Here is a 22,910-nt window from a genome sequence, read left to right as displayed (position 1 = left end):
AAAAGAGACCTTGGTCATGAAGCAATGTTAAGGATAATGAAGCTTATATGACATAATCTTATTTTTTTTTAATAATCCTAGTTTTGAAACAGAGTATTTGTATGTACAGAAAAAAATTCTAGAAAGAAATATATCGAAATGCACGTAGTGACTATTTCTGAAGTTGTATAAATTATGGACATTTTATACTTTTTCCTTATTTTTCCACTTATTTATAAGGCTTGTATTGCTTTCATATATAATGAGAACGCTATCAACAGTTTTTTAAAGGCCCAGGTAATTATGATTAAGTATGTTCAATTAGATTCCCAATGCAAAATTATTTTCAGGTTATAAAAATTAATTGTGGTTCACCTTTCAATTATCAGACTGATTTTTTAAATTATAAAAAAATACTAATTTTTTACATTTCCAGAGACCAGATATTACGTTATTACTTGACACAGCTCATACTGGACCTGGTTTCTAAGTTTGATAATCCTTGAATAATCAAGGATATAAATTTTGTGATCATAGTTTCCCCAATTATCTGGGATAAATCTGATGTCACATATTTATCCTATTGACTGATCTGATTATTTGGACTGTACAATATGATCACATGTATAATTTGGCAACCAGATTACTTCCTTACAAACTGAAACTTTTTTTGATTAGAAAAATAATCATGTACACAATTCTAAAAATCAAACAATTCAGAGATATTTAGAAACAAATCCCCCCCCCACACACACACACAAACACTTGTATCCCATATTTACTCCTCAGAAAGAGCCACTGTTAACAGTTTTTAAGGGCTGAGGAGCTCAGCTTTTGGACCAGTTGGTGTGGGTCCACTCACCTTCTCTCTAAGGTGTTCTCTTGGGGTCCGTTGGGTCAGTTATCAGAAAATTCCACAGTTTGTGGCTATATTGTCAGCTCTCCAAGTGGATCACCCAAGCCTCTCTCTACTCCTTTTATACTCCTCAAGGAGTGGGCAAATCTTTCCTCCTCTGTTGATTACATTATCTGTAAATACTATTGAGATTACAGATCTCACACCTCTGTTGATAGCTCTCCAGGAAGTGGCACTGAGAGCCCTTTGTTTTGAATGTATTCTGTAGATTCAAAAAGCAATCACTGTGGGTTATCTGTTTGCTGTGTGGTTCCTACTTCCCAATTTAAAAGTTTTTGTTGTTGTTGTTGTTTTTTTAGGCCTTCACATCTTGTCAACATTTGTCTCTAGTTGCTGGAGGGAAGAGGAGGGGGTGGTGGTCAAGGGATAGGCAATATGGGTAAAATGGAGTGGAAGATCCAGTTCCAGTTGTGGAATGAATAAGTCTGAGACTGAAAGATACAGCATAAGGAGTAAGGACAATGATAGTATAATAGTGTCGTATGACAACGAGTAGCTATACTTGCGGTGAGCATAGCAGAACATAGAAGTTGAATCATTATGTTGTATATCTGGAACTAATGCCACATTGTGTGTCAATTATACTTGATATCTATAAAAGGTCAGTTCTCAAAAGTTTTTGACAGAAAAATCAATGAAGGTCAGTTAGTACCACTTTAATTCAAAACTTTTAAAAACTTATTCCTGGGAATATCTTTTTGAATGATTTTTCTTTAATCACTATCTCAATCCATTTACCTTATGAGTCTTTTTCTAATTTAAAGATTTTATTTATTTATTTGAGAGCGAGAGCCCGAGCTCATATGAGTGGGGTGGGGGAGGGGCTGAGGGAGAAGCAGACTCCCAGCTGAGTGCAGAGCCACTTGCAGCCTGGGCTGGACACCCGGCTAGACACTGGGCTGGACCCGAGAACACTGAGATCATGACCTGAGCCAAAGTCAGACGATTAACCTACTGACCCATCCAGGCACCCCAATGCTTATGAGTCTTAAAAAACAATTTGGATGGGGCGCCTGGATGGCTCAGTTGGATGGGCATCCAGCTCTTGATTTCTTTTTTAAGATTTTATTTATTCATGAGAGACACAGAGAGAGAGAGTAGTAGAGAGAGAGAGAAGTAGAGTTATAGGCAGAGGGAAAAGCAGGCTCCTCACAGGGAGTTCGATGTGGGACTCGATCCCCATACTCTAGGATCACAACCTGAGCCAAAGGTAGACACTCAACCTTTGAGCCACCAGGCGTTTCCCATCCAGCTCTTGATTTCAGTTCAGGTCATAATCTCCAGTCATGAGATTGACCCCCAGGTCGGGCTCCATGCTCAATGCAGAGTCCGCTTGTCTCTCTCTCTCTGCTCCTCCCCCTATTCTCAAATAAATAAATAAATGAAATCTTAAAAATTTTTTAAAATTTGGATCACTTATTAAATAAATCATTATCAAGAATCAGATGCATGAATCTTGTGACAGCAGGGGAAACAGGGTTATATGGGACCATCTCCTGATTCAGGGAGCCTAGATAGATGTCATTCCTTACTCAAGAACACTTCTCAAAGACAAAAAACTCTAAATAAATACTGAACTATAGTCAGAAGCCTTGGTTATCTGAGTACTCTGAAATTACTTTTTGAATATTCTTTAAGAAAATAAGTAAATATATTTTGTATAATTGAACAAGGATTTTCATTTCCAGAAAAGAGGAGTTATAAATGTGGAACATGGGAAGGCTGGGATATTGGATTGGATTTCAAGCACACCTAATGTCCAGATTTTGGTTTCTGAAAAGCATTCTCCTCTAAAAGGAAACATGTCTCCTTGGAGAAATGAATGGTTCCTGGGCTGAGTCTGGGAAAATACAAAATGAGTCTGGAACATCTTGAGCTAGAAATTTAACAAGTGCTCAAAGATGAAAGGAAATATATAAACAGGAGTCAGAAACCAGCTTGAAAGGGGCTCCTACTGGCCAGATCTGGGACAATTTGGTATTAAAATAAGGATAATAACAGATTATAATCCATTGAATATAATAAGAATCCATGAGTCCATACTTAAATAAATATCTGAAGGAGTAGGGAAAGATTTCTTATTGCACAATGCAGTTAGTACATGTGGAAGAAACGGAAATCACCATTAGCAAATGACCATTTGGCAACTATCATAATAATAATTCAGGAAATAGTCATCAATGGATGCTAAAACTAGTGAGCGAATGTTTGATATGTAATTGGATATTTATATAGTTTCAAAGTATCCTACCAGAGATACTTATTAATTCCAAAGGAAAATATGGTTACCTTAGCGAGGGAAACCTGGTAGTTGCCACCTTAACAAAATGAGCCAAATTAGTATCATCAGTAATGGGAAAATCTGACATCAACTGCCTTCTGATAGAGTACACAGAGAAGAAAACAACATCACTTCATGGGTATTCTTGCCAAATATGCATAACCCAAATCTAATCAAGAGAAAACATTAGACAAACCCAAACTGAGGCATATCCTAAAAACAACTGCTTGTACAGTAGTCCCCTCTTATCTGTGGGAGTATGGTCCGAGACCCACAGTTGATGCATGAAACTGCATATAGTGCTGAACCTTATATACACTGTTTTTCCTATACATAATATATCTATGATATAATTTAATTTATAAATTTGGCACGGTAAGAAGGTAAAAACAATAATAAAATAGAACAATTATAATAATATACTGTAATAAAAATTATGTGAAGGTGATCTCTCAGAATATCTTATTGTGCTGTACTCACTCTTGGGATAATGTGAAATGATAAAATGTCTATGTGATGAGATGAAATGAAGTGAATGACATAGGCATTGTGATGTGAGGTTAGGCTACTGCTGACCTTCTGACAGTACATCAGAAGGAGTATCATCTGCTTCTGGAATGCAGTTGAATGCCAGACACTGAAACCCCAGAAAGTGAAATTGTGGATAAGTGAGAACTACAGTATTCATCAAAGGTCCTGAATGAAGTACTGTCAGGATTAAAGCAAGCATGACATGACAACTGAATACAGTCTATAACCTAGGATTTTTTTGTTGTTGTTGTAAACATTATTGGGACTGTTAGAAAAAATATGAATGTGTGTGAATTAGCTACTATTATTGTGTCAGTGCTAATTTCCTGATTTTGCAATGATGTAAGAAAATATTCTATTTCTCATTTTCAGGACTCTGGGGTTTAGGGCAATAAGGGATGGAGGGCATCATGTCTGCAGTTTACTCTCAGTTTAGAGAATAAAATAATATGCATACATACATATGAAATTTGATAGAAATCTCATTTTGTGTCTTTTAAAAAACCAAAACTAGGTTTTAAGATTTATCTGTGTTTCTATGTGTACATGTAGTCTTCTGTTTCTTCTAATTGCAGGAGGGTAGTTCAAGGAGTAATTGCTTCTACACATTTTGTTTATCTACACCCCCTCCTGCCTCCCCAATCATGGACACTAGATTGTCTCTGACTTTTATCACAATCTTCAAACAAGTCTCTTTTCTTAGGAAATGATAGTCAGGACCTCAATTGCAGGGGGCACAGCGTATACCAATACTGATTTGACCAAGAAACTAGATTGTTTTTTCGAAGTCTGCACCCATAGGCATAGAACTCCTGTCTCCCTCTGCACCTCAAACCCTCCAACACTTGGCATTACGCAGCTTCCTAATTCTTGCCCATTAAATGGATGTAAAGTGGGATGCCTGGGTGACTCAGTGGTCGAGCATCTGCCTTTGACTCAGGTTGTGATCCCGGGGTCCTGGGATTGAGTCCCACATCAGGCTCCCTACAGGGAGCCTGCTTCTCCCTCTGCCTATGTCTCCACCTCTCTCTATATGTCTCTCATGTATAAATAAAATCTTTTAAAAAATGGATGTAAAGTATTATTTCATAGTTCTTGAAAATCCTGTGTTCCTCTGACTTTAGTAAGTTTCAACATGACCTAATAATATATTTACTTATCATCAACTGGTAATCATCATCTTTTGAGTTTCTTCAGAAAGTAGCCTATTTATATTCTTCATCTTTAAAACAAACCTTTCCTGTTCCTTATTGATTTGCAGTTCTTTGAAGACCATAAAGAATCATGATTAAACATGAAGGATAATGATTACCCCTACATAAGTTGGAAGAGGAAAGAATCCAGGAAAGATACATAGGGGAACTCAACTGTAATGTTTAATTTCTTAGGTAGTAGGTCAAGTATATGTATTGACTTATGCTTTATCTCTTTGTAAATCTTATGTGTTATATAATTGTAAACAAATTGAAAATGCTAGAATTTAATCAGTATTCTAAATCAGTGCTTCTCAAAGTGTGTTCTCAGAGCAGTAGCACAGCATCACGAGAGAACTTAAAAATGCGAAATATACCTGCACTCCTGAACTCTGAACTCAGAAACTCTGGAGGCAAGGCCCAGCAATCTGTTTTTTCAAGGTTCCCAGATGATTCTGGGGCAGTTAAAGTTTTTGAACTATTGTAGGGAAAACCTAAGGCACATTTTGATGCTATCTTAAAAATAAGAAATTATAGTCTTGAGACCCCCAACTGTTCTTTTTCTATTTTTATTTTTTGAATACCATTTCTTGGTATCTTCAGTATTTTATATGCCTGGACCATATTTCAAAAAAAATTAAGTTATGTATTGCTTATTTAATGCCACAGCTTAAATACTAGGACATGTAACTTCATCACTAAGTGTCTTCAACTGAAAGTTAAACCAATTAGGGGCACCTGGGTGGCTTAGTTGATTAAGTGTCTGCCTTCAGCTCAGGTCATGATCTAAGGATCCTGGGATCAAGCCCCATGTTGAGTTCCCTAAGCAGGAGGTCTGCTTCTCCCTCTCCTTTTGCCCCTCTTCTTGATTGTATCCTCTCTCTCAAAGAAATAAATAACATTTTAAAAAAATAAAAAAATAAACCAATCGAATTTCTAATTTCTTTAACTCAGAATATTCAACACTCACCTTTTATAATTTAATCAATAAGTTATTGTCTCAGCTTTTGTATGTCTATTCTTTTTTATGAAAAATGGAGATCCTTCTAGCAATGTTTGCTAAACTTTCAGGATAATTTCTGGAAATCTTGGTGCTAGAGAAACTAGTAGAACAGGCCTGGGCCTGGGAGTTTCTATTTCTCTCCCTTGATTCCTGCTTCCAACTGGAAACTCAGGAAACACCATCTCTCTCTGTCTTTTTTAAAAAGATTTTATTTATTTATTCATGAGAGACAGAGAGAGAGAGACAGAGAGAGAGAGAGAGAGGTAGAGACACAGGCAGAGGGAGAAGCAGTCTCCATGCAGGGAGCCCAACGCAGGACTCAATCCCGGATCTCCAGCCAGGATCCCTGGGCTGAAGGCGGCGCCAAACTGCTGAGCCACCTGGGCTGCCCTCTCTCTGTCTTTTTGAAGATTTTATCCATTTCTTTGAGAGAGAGAGAGAGAGAGAGACCGCATAGTAGGGGTGCAGGGGAGAGGGCAGAGGGATAGGGAGAAGCAGATTACCTGCTGAGAGGGGAGCCCGACATGGGGCTCAATCCCAGGACTCTGGGATCATGACCTGAACTGAATGAAGGCAGATACTTAACTGACTGAGCCACCCAGGCACCTGGTAAACAGCATCTCTTGAAAAACCCATCATTTCTTTAGTAAACATCCCAGCTCCTATTCTGAGGAACCTTCCTTGGGAATGATTGGGCACAGTCCCGCTGAGATAGTGCCTGGAATTTACATGTACATTTAATGTCAGGAAATTTTTAAAAGTTTCCCCACTATTCGCAAGATAATTTCAGAGATAATTTATCTTTGTATCTGACTAATCTCCATTTGGCTGTACAAGGTTAGCCTCAGGTAAACTGATTGACGCTGATGAGATTTGTCTGTGACACCATATCCGCTTTTTATTCTTTTAATTCCCTGTCTGGGCCTGCTTGTACTCCTATAGGAGGACTCTCCTATCTTCCCCTCCACTAGGGCTGTGGCCCTTTCTCCAGATTCTTGGCTTGTTGAGGTGTCCTCACTGCACCTCATGGGTCAGGATGGTTCTCTTCTCTTCTTTTCATCAAATGAAGGTGTAGTGTCCTTATTGCCTTGGGGTTAGGAGCTACTGATGAAGATGTTCATGGATTTCAATAGAATGAATCAATCCTGACTATGCTCAGCCTGTGGTTTTCAAATTTAAGAATATCTGTCATTGGAAAAGAAGTAAACGGGTTCAAGATTCAGCTAATTCTGTTGAAGGAGTGTTTTGGAGCTCAGCCATTTGGCTTCTTTCTCTAGGGTTGAAGAAGGGCTAAGGCAGATTCTCTGCCCAACAATCAGAAGCACCTGGGGACTGTTGAAAACTATATTGGTGCCAAGGCCCCATCCCTGAAGATTCTGATATAATCGGTCTGAGATGGGGCCTGGGTAATGTTTTAAAAGCTCTCAGGTGTTACTAATATGGTTCTCCACCTTTATCATGCATAGAATCACCTCCAGAGCTTTGTTAAAACTTGATTACTGGTGTGCTTGCTTCGGCAGCACATATACTAAAAACTTGATTACTGGGCTCCACCCTTTAGTTGCTGGTTCAGTAGGTCAGGGACGGGCCTGATAATTTACTATTCTAACAAGTTTCCAGGGGATGCTGATTTGGCTTGTCCTGGGACCACATTCTGAGAACCACTGCTCTAGTGAGTGAAAAGTTGAAAATCATTGTTAGGTGACTTCTGTCCTGCCCATGAAATACTGTCCCTCTCCCTTTAAAAAAATACTTTTTATTTTTTAATTATTTTTATTTTTTAATAATAAATTTATTTCTTATTGGTGTTCAATTTGCCAACATACAGGACAACACCCAGTGCTCATCCCGTCAAGTGCCCCCCTCAGTGCCCGTCACCCATTCACCCCCACCCCCACCCCTCTCCCCTTCCACCACCCAGAGTTAGGAGTCTTCATGTTCTGTCTCCCTTTCTGACATTTCCGGCCCATTTCTTCTCCCTTCCCTTCTATTCCCTTTCACTATTATTTATATTCCCCAAATGAATGAGAACACATAATGTTTGTCCTTCTCCAATTGACTTATTTCACTCAGCATAATACCCTTCAGTTCCATCCACATCGAAGCAAATGGTGGGTATTTGTCATTTCTAAGGGCTGAGTAATATTCCATTGTATACATAAACCACATCTTCTTCATCCATTCATCTTTCGATGGACACCGAGGCTCCTTCCACAGTTTGGCTATTGTGGACATTGCTGCTAGAAACATCGGGGTGCAGGTGTCCCGGCGTTTCATTGCATCTGTATCTTTGGGGTAAATCCCCAGCAGTACAATTGCTGGGTCGTAGGGCAGGTCTATTTTTAACTCTTTGAGGAACCTCCACACAGTTTTCCAGAGTGGCTGCACCAGTTCACATTCCCACCAACAGTGCAAGAGGGTTCCCCTTTCTCCACATCCTCTCCAACATTTGTGGTTTCCTGCCTTGCTAATTTTCCCCATTCTCACTGGTGTGAGGTGGTATCTCATTGTGGTTTTGATTTATATTTCCCTGATGACAAGTGATGCAGAGCATTTTCTCATGTGCGTGTTGGCCATGTCTATGTCTTCTTTGGTGAAATCTCTGTTCATGTCTTTTGCCCATTTCATGATTGGATTGTTTGTTTCTTTGGTGTTGAGTTTAATAAGTTCTTTATAGATCTTGGAAAAATACTTTTTAAACTTTAGAATTATTATAAACATTATTCTTCATACTTCCTTCCATTTTATAATCATCAGTCCATGAAAGCTCCTCTCATTTTAGTTTTTAAACTTCTTACCTTAATTTACAATTCTTACTCCCATTCCTTCCTCCTTCACCGAAGGCACTCCATCTAACTTATTGATATATGACCTTTTGTAATAATGCAGAAATACAATCATTAAAAATGCTATTTGAGGGACACCTGAGTGGCTCAGCAGTTGAGCGCCTGCCTTTGGCTCAGGGCGTGATCCCGGAGACCCGGGATCAAGTCCCACATCAGGCTCCCTGTATGGAGCCTGCTTCTCCCTTTGCCTGTGTCTCTGCCCCCCGCCCCCCATGAATAAATAAATAAATAAATCTTTAAAAAATGCCGTTTGAAGTAGTAACAGTAATCCTGAGAGTTACAGTCACAGAGTTTGCTCAAAGGAGAATTTAAAATCTGGAATGCTTTGGCGGGGAACTTCAAGTTACAGAAGAGCACTATAATAGCTAAGACTGTTAAAAACTGTACACCCAAACTTTAAATTTATTATTACTTTTAAAAGGCATATAAATAATATAATAAAACTACAGTTGCTTTTTCTTGATGCTTATTTTTTAGAGAGTAGAAAATTTCTTTAGAACATTATTATTCTTGAGGATAAAACACAGTAACCATATATGCTACAGTGGGGAACACTGTAAATCATTTATAGCTTAAAACTGGATAAAATGATGTGAATAAAATATAAACAGTGATCTGTTTCCTGTGGGGTTCCCGAGTTCAGATATTTTCTAATTCCACTGTTTTAAACCAAAATTTTTTGTGTATTTCACTCTTTCAGCAAAGTTAATGAGACATCCTTAAGCTCTTGTGACTGGCTTTCAAATACCAGCAAAGCAGAGTAATAAAATGACTTATGAAAAAAATAAACATATATTGATTTTTAACTCTGCCATAATGTTTTGGGGGCTGTCAGCTGTCTGATCCTTTGATATGTGTGGGGCACAGTCCTTGTGACTGACTCATCAAAGCTACTCTAAGTGTGTTTGCGATGTTGCTCTAGGTATCAGGCTTATTTTTATAAATATTTCTATATTTATTTGTATTAACATCTAATTTACCTCAGGAGATTAATCTTGGAGAAATCATAATGACAGATATAATTGACAAATGCCACCAATTTGAATTATGGAATAAACAAAATTTATTTACTATTTAGTTAAGGAAGAAAATGTATATTATCATTGTGTTTTTAATCCTTTCAAATTCTCCTTTGCCCACAGACACCATGCCCTATTTATCTTATTGTATCTAGTACTTGGTACAGTGTTATATATAAATGTTTTGAACAGACCCCAATTTTAGGCCCCTTTGACACTACTCTGACATTCCTTCCACTCAGGGGAGAAATCTAACATGTGCAAAATCTCTGTAGTCAAATACCCTTAGGAAATAATTTTCTCCTGAATTAAAGTAAACCTTGATCCATGAGATATTGCATGGTACCAGACGTAGTGGGAAAATATATTATTTTCTGTTTCCTTCCAATTACACTGTTGTTAAACCACCTCCAAAATGAAGCATTTAAAAAATGTAATTGCTGTACTTACTGATGTGTATTCAATTTGTGATGAATAGTGGTTTCTGCATTTAAAAAATGTTTGTTCAAGAAATTGGTACATTTGTTTGTGTAGTTAAAAAAATCATAAGTGTACTTCCTCACACATTTCTCAACACAATTGCTCATCAGTCTATTTATATGACTCCTTTTCCAGCTTTCAAAGGTCATTTAGAATTCTAATCCTGTCCTCCAAAGTAATAACTACTTAGTCCAATTTGCTATTATCTGTAAATTTAATCATCATGTGCTCTAGTCCATCAACCACACAAGTGATGAAAATGTTAAATAGCTTTGAATCCAAGATGAAACAGGCACACTAAAAGTTGGGTAGACACTATTCCTTCCACAACATCAGTGTGAATCTCCAACCAAACTCATTTTCAAATAGTATCATGTCCTTTATTTTTTCATGTAATTAACGTGTATAACATAAAATCAAGATGTTCATAATGTCAACATATATTCATTTTATTGTTTCTTTTTAATCTATCAAGTATTGTAAAGCAGAAAATAAATGTCTATACATTTTGTTGCCCTTGTCGGGTCACTAGTTCTTCAAAATCAAGGCCTGGTGATAGATTTCTATGTCTGTCTCCTCCTCTCTCATGCCATTGAACGTGGGATCACATCAGGAATGTGACACATTAACTACTTATTAACTAGTTAACTAAGATGCATCTATAAGTTAATCATTACAACAAAAAAATGTATTGGGCACTATTTTTTTCCTAGATGATATTTTTGGTCACTTCTCAAATTGATTGTATTGTTATTGGACCTGGATACTGATTTAACATGGCCATGTTAACTCACATTGATTAGGACTGACTTTTGATTCACTCTTCAATCTCCCCTGCATCACACTTGCCCTTCAGGTGGGTGACATGCAGTGGTCTAGGGCATTTTTGAGATCCAACCAAGGGTATGGTGAATATAGAATATATTTGTTTGGGTTTAACAGGACATATTTACCTGGTTTGGAATTCTCCCCTGTGCAGTTAGCTGCCTTGGAATAAAAATGGCTTCCAGAAATCACCCATTATGTTGTACCAACAAAGGCATAGGATGTATATATGGAACCATGAGCAGGTCCTGTAATGCCTGGTGCTGGCAGTATGTGGGTAGTGGAGGAGATTTAAAATTTGAGAGGTATGCATCTGGAATCTAGACTGTGAAAGATTCTTTCAAATTTTAAAGCCATATATGAGAAAAAGAATTTGATAAAAGCCTACCTAAATTTGATAACATTCCTGAAAACGTATATAACATCACTGATAACTAACTGTAATGCTAAAAGAAAATTATTGAAATTATCAATATGAAAAGAATTTCAAATTCTATATGCCAGGGGCAAGATTGAATTTCATTTCTATTTTTTCTTTATGAACTATTTCACAATTGTCATAGGAAGAGGCAAAGAGTATGTGGCCAAAAAACTGTAGAAAAGGTGTAATGGAAATGTGTCAGGAAGTTAATGAAAAAATTATGTTTTCTAGATTTTGTGTTGTCCATGACACCTTGCATTTTAAAAAACTTACACTTTGGTTTTCTATTCCAAAAAATGTTCATTTTCATAATGAATTTGTATTTTTAACTTGTTTTACTGAAAGAGAGTGTATGAATTCTAACCCTCACAAAACATGTATTTATCCTTGATTCTAATCATTCCCCTTGGTGTAGCAGTGATAGGGTAAATCCTGATTAATCTAAACTAATCCCCTCCTCTTGGCTGTCATTGGTTTAGGGGTGGACAGTCTTTCTTTCCATTGGCTGTGAACCTGGAATCAAGTGGTTCTAGCTGCTGGAGGAGGTTTGAGGTCTAAACTGAAGCCAACCCAGAGGTAAACAGCATTGGGAGAACCCTGGAGCTGAGGGAACATTGCTGGAAACTTTTCATTTTGTATACACAGCTCTTTGTATTTATAATAAAATCAGGGCTTTCAAAAGAAAAGATAACGCTTAAATTTTATTGAATAGTTTAAAATGCAAAACTAGTTAAAATATAAACACATGTAGAAAAATAGTGCCAATTTTTCTAAAGGATTTTACCTCCTTGTAGAAACCATTCTAATCTTTACAGCTTTGACACTTTATAACATTGAAACTATAAATAGTGTCAATTTGGCTCTTTTAAACTACTAATATTAAATGCTGTTAACTGATTAAAAAGCTGCTAATTTAGTTAATGGAAAAATAAAGAAAATTAGGAATAAGGAAAAGTGAATTCAAGCATACTTCCAGAAACTTTATTATTTTGATATAGTTTCTGGTCATTTTTTCTATGTATATGTTTTATTTGAAAAAAAAAAGTCACTATCATGCTTTATTTTTAAGTAATCTCTACCCCCAATGTCAGGCTTGAACTCACAGTTTGAACTCAGGGCTATGAGTTCAAGAGTCACACTTTCCACCAAATGAGCCAGCCCGGTGCCCCTCTTGCCAAATTTTATGTATGATTTTATATCCTGCTTTTTTCTCTTATTCTGTATGACTCCAACAGGTTAGCACAGAAGGGCCTCCACATCTCACAGATTCAGGGGGCTCCTTTCACATTGTAGTCTCTGTGAATGGTGCCCCCTGGACATTGTGCAGTGAACAGCCTGTGTGCCCATGTGAAGCAATCTTGTGCCTGAGTGCCTGTCTTCAAGGTAACCGTAGTATCTTCTTGGGCCAATCATTTAAGCTATAGACTTTGCAAGGCAAACCTTTCCTGGCTGCCTTCCAGTAACACCATATAAATTCAATATTTAGCCTTTGTGCCCTTTTTCTCAGGCTGGCTTTGTCTGTAGCTATGTCCCACAGCTCTCGTCTTACAAGATTACACCTATATCTTTTCTTCATCTTGGGATAATCTGCTGACTCCCAGGGACAGAAAAGAGTGTTAAGTAAATTAACCTCACGGCTACCTTAATGATTGCACTTCATTGTTACTTCATTTTGCATGGTTCCAATTTGACTTCCTTCTGCCAGTTTAGATGGATTTTCTATCTGTTCATTTTCAGGAATCTATACTGTTATTATCTTTGTCCAATCTCTAGGAACAGTTAATCTTCATGATTCTAATTTTCTCTTTGTCAGAAAATGAAATATTGCTTATAATCCCATAAAGGCATCTAGATGGTGAAAAGCCAAAGTACATAATTATTTATAATGGTAAAATATAATATTTCTCTAGTAGTGGAAATACTAACTTATTGGTAATTGCAAACATATTTTTACACTTAATTTATAATTTTTAGCCCTCTCATAGTTCCTGCCAACTCCCCTGAAGCACATATATAGGTTGTGTGTGGATGAGGGATTATTCAGTAAAACCAGACCTAGTTCTCTGCTGATGGCATGATCTCAGGGACAATGGGCTATGCGGGAACGTTCATAACTCACCCTTCTACCCTTGGGTCACAAAACTTAGTTTTTTAACTTTTATTTTCTGCAAACAGGACTGGCTGCTTAGATAAGCTTGAGGCAAAGTGCAGCAAACAAAGCAATTTCTTTAAGGTTAAGTCCCTACTCCACAAAATGAAAGAAAATGGGGGAGAATTAGAAGGGACAGAAGTAGAAAGAGAAGACTGGGTGGTTAGGAAAAGGGTCAGGAGAGGCAAGAGCAGGTTAAAGAGGGGCAGAGGAAAGAAAGGTTAAACCATTGGGGCAGTTGACATTTAGAAGTTTGAGAGACATTGCCCACCTGAACTGATGATGTAGGAAATTAAGTTTTATTTGGTTTGATCTTCGTTCTAATCTAATATTTGTCTTGCAATAAGACCATCTTATATATCAAATATTCTATAGAAGATAAGTAGATACAGATTATAATATTTCTTTGAGACTCTAAGGAACCTGAGTGGGTACCTTTTGAAATTATCTGAAAGCTCTGTAAAGTTATTAACACATATTTTTATAAAACATGTTCTTTATTACAAGTCCTCTATTGAGAGTGCCACCAAAGGTATATACTAACCTTATTTTTCAGAGAGCTCAACAGGAGAAAAAAATATATTCAGTGTGTACTATCTGCACTATGCCCCTCTATGTTGCTAGTGTGTTTGAAATTTTTGAGCCAGTAAGAATTTCAGTAGCTCACTAGACTTTATGAAACAATACACAGGACTGGGTTACCCAGCAACTGCTCTAGTTTAAGATGGGAAGGAGGAGGACATGGGAAGCCACACTTACCTTTCTGTTGCCTGCCTTCCTCCTCCCATAGCCATGCTCCTGGCTGGGGTGAAGAGGTGGATGGGGATCCTCCAAGATCCGCAGTACTATCACCAGCCCATTGTGTTCCTTTCATAAACACATAGATACTTTTCTAAATCCAGCAGAAATCTGACTCCCTGGCCTGATCATTACACTTGTGGTCAGAATCCTAGCACATGAACTGGCACTGCTGCCGGGAACTGTGAGTCATTCCTTTCAAGTTGTTCCTGGTGTTGAAGGCGAGTCTCTGCAGAGGAAGAAGAGCAATCTGTCAGGTGAGCTCATCACCACCATCATCATCATCTGAGCACCAACTTTCCGAGGGACCATATCATATGTGTGAAAAGAGCCCTTGTCAAATTCCAGGAATATCACTGTCTCATTATGTGACCTTGGACAGGGTCACTTAAATTCTTAGAGCCTTAGTTTCCTTGATTAAAACAGAAAATAGTTCCACAGAAGTGGCACCAGAATTTTAAGCAGTTAATATGTGGAGAGTGTTATGCAGACTTAGACAAATGAAAACAATTATTTTATAACACTGTGGACATAGTGTAAGACATATCGATATTGTCTGTATCCTCTCCATTTGTAAAATAATTTGAAATAGCTATAATATAGTATAAGAGAAATGGTTGACTTCTAAAAAATGTAGATGACTATCATTAGGTCATTTATTCACTCAACAAATTTTATCAGTCACTATTCGATGCAAGGTCATTGGGGGCATTGCGAGGATACATGGCTACAGGATATATGGCTTGTTCTTAAAGAATTGATAGGTTGGATGTGTCTACAAGCAATTCAAAAGATAACCTTTGCTATGTATAAAATGTACTGCCATGGCAGTTCAAAACAGAATAATCCTGAGGAAGGCTTAATGTAGAAAGAAGTCAGTGAAAGCCATTTCCAACATGTGTTGAGTTCCCATTATGTATCCTGATCTAGATATCTGCATATTCAGTGAGGACTCCCAGGCAGAGAAAACTGCTTGAGCCAATGTAGCAGGGAGGCAGGACTCCAAACATAAGGTGTGTCATGGAACAGCTAGCTCAGGAGGAAGCAACACCATAATAAAGATGATTAAAATGAGTTTCAAGAATTTTGTAGGCATAACTTCATGAATGGCTTTAAATATAAAGTCACGGTTTGGCCTTTGTCTTGCAGATAATGAAAGTAAAGCTTCCAATGAAAGCCCTTAGGCAGAATGAATATTTCTTTTGATAAAATTTTTTGTCCTGCTCCCAGACTCATAAGTGGGCTACTCCTATATAAAAGCAGATTAGCTCTGAATCTGGGAAAGCTTATGTGAGAAATTTTCATTTTGAATTAGGAAGTTTCTGGAACTTATGTGCTTATGTGCTTATCTGGAACCCAAAGCTTCTGGAAATTTCTTAAGGCAATAGCATGTAGTAGTTGAAGCTCTTGGTACCAGTCTTTTATTTATTGCTCTCAAAATAGGAGTTTGAACAATTGATAAGTGAACAATCTCTTGGGTAAGAGATATGTTGTTGCCTCCTTAATCCCTCAAGTCACTAGAACTCAAGTTTTGTGTGTGTGTTTAAGTTTTTACTTGAACCTCTAGTTAGTTAACTAACATATAGTGTAACATTGGTTTCAGGAGTAGACTTTAGTGAGTCATCTCTTACATATGACACCCAGTGCTCATCACAAGTGCCCTCCCTAATACCAATCACCCATCTAGCCCATCCCCCACCCACCTCTCCTCCAGCAACTGTCAGTTTGTTCTCTATCGTTAAGAGTCTCATGATTTGCCTCCCTTTCCTTTTTCCCTTCCACATCTGTTTTGTTTTTTAAATTTCACATATGAGTGAGCTCATATGATATTTGTCTTTCTCTGTTTGATTTATTTTACTTAGCATAATACACTGTAGCTCCATCCTCGTTGTTGCAAATGGCAAGATTTCATTCTTTTGGATGGCTGAGTAATATTTCATTGTGTATATATACCACATATTCCTTATCCATTCATCAGTCAATGGACATTGGGCTCTTTCCATAGTTTGACTATTGTTAATAATGCTGCTGTCAACACTGGGGTGCATGTGCCCCTTCAGATCAGTATGTTTATATCCTTTGGGTTAATACCTATTTAATGCAATTGCTAGGTCTAGGATAGAACACAAATTTTAATATCTGTATCAATCAGGGTCCAACTCAGGAAAAAAAACCCTACCAGTTTTTCAGAGAATTTATAGAGGGAATTGGTTATATAGGTATCAGAGGTCGAAAAGGAACAAACTTAACACAGGGAAATTGCAAGAAGTAGTTGCAATTAGGCTGGGAGGTGGGGGAGCAAGGGGAAAAAGTTGGGTTGCTAGGACTTAGAAGCTTGGAGGAAGAATCCAGACTTCTGAGGTGAGGAAGCTGCCTGGATGGTGGTGGTGCCTCAGGAACTCAGAGGAGAGCCCAGTGGAGCTGGAACCCAGACTTCAGAAGATGCTGATGCTCAAAATGAGCACCACCAGCCTGGTTCTGTGAGATGGAAATGAAGTGGAAAATGGAACCAACTGCTACTAGAAACAATGAGCACTATTGGTGTGAAGGCTGTGACGGAGTGACACTGACAGGAACAATGAGCAAACTAGGAGCATGGCACATCTCCTTCCACCCAGCATCTTTGCTCCCTTCCTATTGGCAGAACCTAACAGCGAGCAGGTTGCAAGGAAGAAATTTGGTTACGAAGACTTAGTCGCAGCATCACAAAGCCAAAAAGAGAAGGGTGGGTTTGATCCTGATAGATGTTTAATAACCAAACACCACAAGTATACAATTCACCCAGGAAAACTTACTTACAATTGAGATTCCTGAATTTCTGATTTTGTAATGGAGTGTAGGCCAGAAATCTTAACATTTGAAAAAGAACCTGGAATAGTCTGATTCAGGGGATCTTCAAATCACACTTTCAGAAATGCTCCTCTAGTTTTTCCAAGCTAAATCCTTGAATCAAGTTAGGACAAGAGATTGTGAAACACTAAATTCCACTAATTTAGTTCTCTGAGATGATTATATTCATAAATGACTTTCTCTTTCTTGACTTTTTCCACTTCAAGAAATGCTAATATGAAAAGTGCCTGTAACAACTGCAGTTGAGTTTTGTCCATTATAATATTCATCATCTGTTATTTTGGCATTTACATGTAATTCTTGCTCTGATTTAATACCAGGAGAAGACAAATGTATCTTTTCACATGAATTTGTATACTTTCTTTTACCAGACAAAAGGAAGGAAAGAAAATAACACCTCGAATTTCTTTCTTGCTTTGCTGCTGGGAATCTCAGAGTCATTAGAGCATAATCGACTCTAGGGCTTTGCTTAATAATTTTGTTTTTCTATTTCTTGAAGTTATGAGTTACCTCACCTATTTTTCTCTTGTGATAGGTTGGACATATATAAATATAATAAAAATGATAACTGTTACATCTTTCAAAATACTTTTACATATAGTAATTAAACTTCCCCACTGATTAACTCAGGGTGAAACAAAAGCCACAGTTGATATCCTTTTAGAGGAAATGTGTCTGCTGTGGCAGTTTTCAGAAGGTATTGGGTTTGAATATGAAATCATTTTTCATATGAATGCACATCATTAAGGCCTCTGTGTACTTTATAAACCAAAACTAAAAATCTATTGGTAAAATTCTACCTTTTCTGTATTTAGTTTCTTTTTACTATTTTTATAGTTGTATCTTGAAAACCTGGGAATGACAACAAAACATTTTTATGCTAGAAGTGGACGATCTCTAAAAATTCAGAAGAAGAATGCTCTAGGCGGATAAGTTGTCTTGCCCTGTCTTGAGGGGGTTTATTGCAGATTGATATGGGATTTTACTTATAAAGATTGTATTGTTTAGAATACCTAAGAAAGCACATAATCAACAATGAAATAAAGTCACCGTGGACCCTTATTTTATGGCTATTTCTTGATGATTTTTTTAAAAGATTTTTATTTATTCATTTATTCTCATGAATTTGAATAAATTATTCATTTATTCTTCATGAATTCTCATGAATTTATTTATTCATGAGAGACACACACAGAGAGAGGCGCAGAGACACAGGCAGAGGGAGAAGCAGGGAGCCATGCAGAGTCTGACTTGGGACACGATCCCGGGTCTCCAGGATCACACCCTGGGCTGAAGGTGGCGCTAAACCGCCGAGCCACCCGGGCTGCCCTTTCTTGATGATTCTTGAAGTTGATTATCTCTTCTAAAGGAGATCACATAACTACCTTTATGTCAGAACCTCCTTATGTGGCAACTGAAGCAGACCCATTGCACTGAATCTTCTACTACAGCAAACAGTATCATGGTATTGCTCCTACTGTCCAAGGAACTCTGAATACATATATGAGCAAATACTTGTTTCCTGCCAATTATACTATTTTATTTTATAGTACCATTGTGTTCTTCTAACTAATACAAGTAGTACAATTTGGTAGACACTCAATTTATAGAGTCTTTTTTGTAGAAAAAGAGAAAACACTTCCCGCTGTTCTCTTTGCTTATCAGAAGCTTGTCTTGGAAGCAGTTTTGGTGAGAGTGACAAAGAGCTCTGACATATGACAACACCTCACATTATCTCATCCAAGTTATATCTAGGTTCTCCTAATGAGCATGATCTACTCTACAGATAGTTAATTTGTTGTTTATCGTTTTTCTCTCTCACTAGCAGCATTATTTACAATTGCCAAGATATAGAAGCAATGTAAGTGTCCATAAGAAGATGAATGGATAGGAGGATGTGGTATATATGCATAATGGAATATTACTCAGCCTTAAAGAGGAATGAAATCTTGCCATTTGCAACAGCATAGATAGATCTAGAAGGTCTTATGCTAAGTGAAATAAGTCAGAGAAAGAAAAATACCATATGATTTCACTTTTATGTGTAATCTAAAAAACAAAACAAGACAAATGAACAAACAAAACAGAAAGAGACTTATAAATACATAGAACACACTGGTGGTTGCCAGAGGGAAGTGGGGGTGGGGAAAATAGGTGAATGGGATTAGCTTCCACTTATAAAATAAGTAAGTCGTGAGAATGTAAAACACAGCACAGGGAATATAGTCAATAATATTGCAATAACTTTCTATGGTGACAGATAACTAGACTTATTGTGGGGATCATTTAATAATGTATATAAATGTTGAATCACTATATTTTACACCTGAAACTACTCCAATATTATGTGTCAGCTGTTCTTCGATGAAAACAATTTTTTAGCAGATAGGTTGTGGTGTTTCTACTTATATCATGGATATGGTTTTTGAACCTCTTATCCTACTCATAATTGTGTAAATTATTCAGCTAAATTCAAATAAATAATAAAAACAATAAATTTGTAGCATAGCTTTTGAAATGCTTTGGATAAAATGTGATATAAAACCTCATAAAATGGGCAGCCCGGGGGGCTCAGCAGTTTAGCGCCACCTTCAGCCCAGGGCCTGATCCAGGTGACCCGGGATCGAGTCCCACGTCGGGCTCCCTACGTGGAGCCTGCTTCTCCCTCTGCCCGTGTCTCTACCTCTCTCTCTCTGTGTCTCTCATGGATAAATAAATAAAATATTAAAAAAACCTCATAAAATGAAAAAAGTGTAATTATAGGATTGAGATGAAGAAATTGAAGAGCCTTATGGAAGACAAAGACTTAGCTGCCTCTTTGACAAAAGGTCTACGCACCTGTTGTGGTCCTATATGAAACATGATCTAAGGGAGCCTGTGGGAAAGAGCACTGGAGAGGGAGTTGGATGACTTGAGTTCTAGTCTGGGCTCTGCCACTCAATGTGTGCCCTGACCAAACCACTACTTTTTGGCCACCACTCTATTTTATCTAAATAATCAGAGAATTGGATTAATACATTTTATTATAAGATTGCCATTGGCTCTCTCTAAGTGCTCCACAAAATAACCCATGTAGATAAATTTTAAAGTGACATATTTGGTGAAGGTTATTTGGAATTCATTCTGTATTTGGATACTGGAAAAAGCAAACAAAAGGCTTGGTGGAGCCAGAAAGTGGGTGAACATAATTGAAACTGTTAATGAGTTACTGTAGGGGAGGCAATGAAAGGACAGGCACGTTCTGCTTATTTTTCAATTTATATAGGTCAAGGGGCACCTTATAAAATATGTGCTATTGTTTCCAAACTATGTTCCCTTAGGAAAGAAATGATTTTGGTGGTTAACGTGTTAATGGTAATATTTGTAGAATTTAGTTATCGCATTTAGCCATCTGTCTTTTACCCCTTTTACGGGTTGTTTATATGTCTTTTCTGTTTTTCATGTAATTAGCTACTTTTGTGCATTTTTACACAGGAGGGTAGCTGCCTCTTCCTGATGCTACATGAGCTTCTGTAATATAGAATTAGATTGGGGAAAAAATTGAATTGAGAACTGATTAAAAAAAGATTTGTTTTATGTTAGGATATGACAAGCCAGAAATTACTTTCTAGGCAATAATTGAGAAATTACTTTCTATTTTTTTTTCTTTTCTTGCTCAATATTTTTTTTTACTTTTTTTATATTCTTATTCAGTTTTAAAATGAATTGTGCATGCAACATATTCCCTGCAGCACATATCTAATTATGTGGTCTCTTTACTATCTGTTTACAAGGCAAAAAATCAAAAAGAGTAGTAGCCATTGTCACATTGACAATGATGCCATAAAGCACAGGCCACAAGTTTATTAAGGGAAATAATTATGCCAAAATAATTTTTAGATGTCTATGTCCATTTTTAGTATTTTACTATTTTTCCTAGTTCTTAGCAATATTAATTGGTAAGTCTCCTGAAGATCAAGGCCAACATATTTCAACACTTGAAAATAAAAATTCTACAAATATCTAATGGGAAAATAGTCTCAGTTGTAGAATCAAGGAAGACTGAAGATCAAAAGAGACACAGACCAGGAGGGAGAAGTATCAATGGAATCCCAGAGAATAACGAAGTAAGACAGTTAGTGGTTAATTTTTTTGGTGACTACATGCTATGTGCAAATTTATCTGTAGTTTTAGAATATGTTGGATCCAGGTATAGAGGCTCCTCAACAAATGACAGATGATAACATGTTAAGTCACTCCACAGGTTTACACAGGTACAGGGTAGAAATGATTGTTTGCTGAATTTTATTTTATGTATTTAGTTTTTTAAATCAACTCTTTATTTTTATTTTTTCGAGATTTTAATTTTAAGTCACCTCTACACCCAATGTGGGGCTTGAATTTACAATCTGGAGATCAAGAGTTTCATGCTCTACCGACTGCCAGCCAGGCACCCTGTTTGCTGAATTTTAATGTGCCGAATGTTTATTTCAAATCCAACTGTCAAAGGATGATAACAAATGTCTTTAATCTGAACAGAGATAGACCTTATTGGTACATTAATGATTGAATTTCAGGGACTAATAATCTATTTATAGTACTTCCTGATTTTCTCTATTGTTTATTTGCAAGTTAAGGGTAAAACTTGGAAGTTAAGTATAGTTTTAGCATTGAATTAGAACAGTCACACATTGAATTACTTAATAGCTTATCTGGATTTTAGTAGACTGACCTGTATTTCATTTTCATGGCCTACTTTTAAATTCAATTGAGTCACATAATAGACTGTAACTGAGTCACAAAACAGGAAACAAGCTTGTGCCAAATATATGGTACAAACTTGGCATATGTGGTGTCTTCATTCTGTTCCTGGAAAGACAATTCTGATAATCAGTTTGTCATGAGTATTTCCCTCACCTGGTGAGACAGGACATAGTATAGGTCCATGTCCCTTACCTGTAATTATGAAATCCAAAAAGCTATGAAAAGAGGAAGTATTTTAGGAACTTGAAGCTTGACCAGACCTGAACTCATTGAGCAATGAAAACTACTGAACTAACATGTGACTTTTATAGCTTTTATATATGCCACTTAGTGTGAATATTCATATGATTTACCACAGAAATATTAATGTGTTTGATAATGGGGTGCTTTCTAGATCCTACTGGAAGTGTAACATAATATATGGTATATGTACCCTTTTTTTCTTTCTAAAATCTGAAAGATACTGAATTCCAAAACATATCTGGCTTCAAGAGTACCTTTTCTTTGATCCAAAATCTCTTAATTAATATTTCTCAATGTTGAGTCACTTTTAAAAAAAAAAGATTTTATTTATTTATTTGAGAGAGAGAGAGAGAGAGAGAGAGAGCATGATCAGGAGGAAGGGCAGAGGGAGAGGGAGAAGCAGAGCATGGAGCCCCATGTGGGGCTTGATCCCAGGACTCCCGAATCATGACCCAAGCCGAAGTCAGACACCTAACTGACTGAGCCCCGTGAGTGCCCCTTGAGTCACTTAAAAAAAATATTTTCTGCAACTTCCCAAGTACATTCGTAATTATTGCATTACTATTCCAAATATTAAAGTCAAAATCCTGCTTTTTATCCTCTCTGTCCTTAGTATATTGTGGAGGCTGAATG

At 37.1% G+C, this 22,910-nt stretch overlaps 1 long non-coding RNA gene and 1 pseudogene across 1 annotated transcript in view; one reads left to right on the top strand and one right to left on the bottom strand.

Moving 5' to 3' along the window:
* The window catches only part of LOC125752300 (elongation factor 1-alpha 1-like), a 758,580-nt pseudogene that overhangs the window by 42,930 nt on the left and 692,740 nt on the right, over positions 1-22,910 (bottom strand).
* LOC118350506 (uncharacterized) overlaps positions 14,730-22,910 on the top strand; it is a 45,634-nt gene continuing 37,453 nt past the window's right edge. The window contains exon 1 of the long non-coding RNA XR_007401492.1: positions 14,730-21,397. This is a non-coding gene — a long non-coding RNA (uncharacterized LOC118350506). The remainder of the gene's footprint in view (positions 21,398-22,910) is intronic.

This window comes from Canis lupus, chromosome 12, assembly GCF_003254725.2.
Source record: "Canis lupus dingo isolate Sandy chromosome 12, ASM325472v2, whole genome shotgun sequence".
NCBI lineage: Eukaryota > Metazoa > Chordata > Mammalia > Carnivora > Canidae > Canis > Canis lupus.
This window is presented reverse-complemented; position numbering and strand designations above follow the sequence as displayed.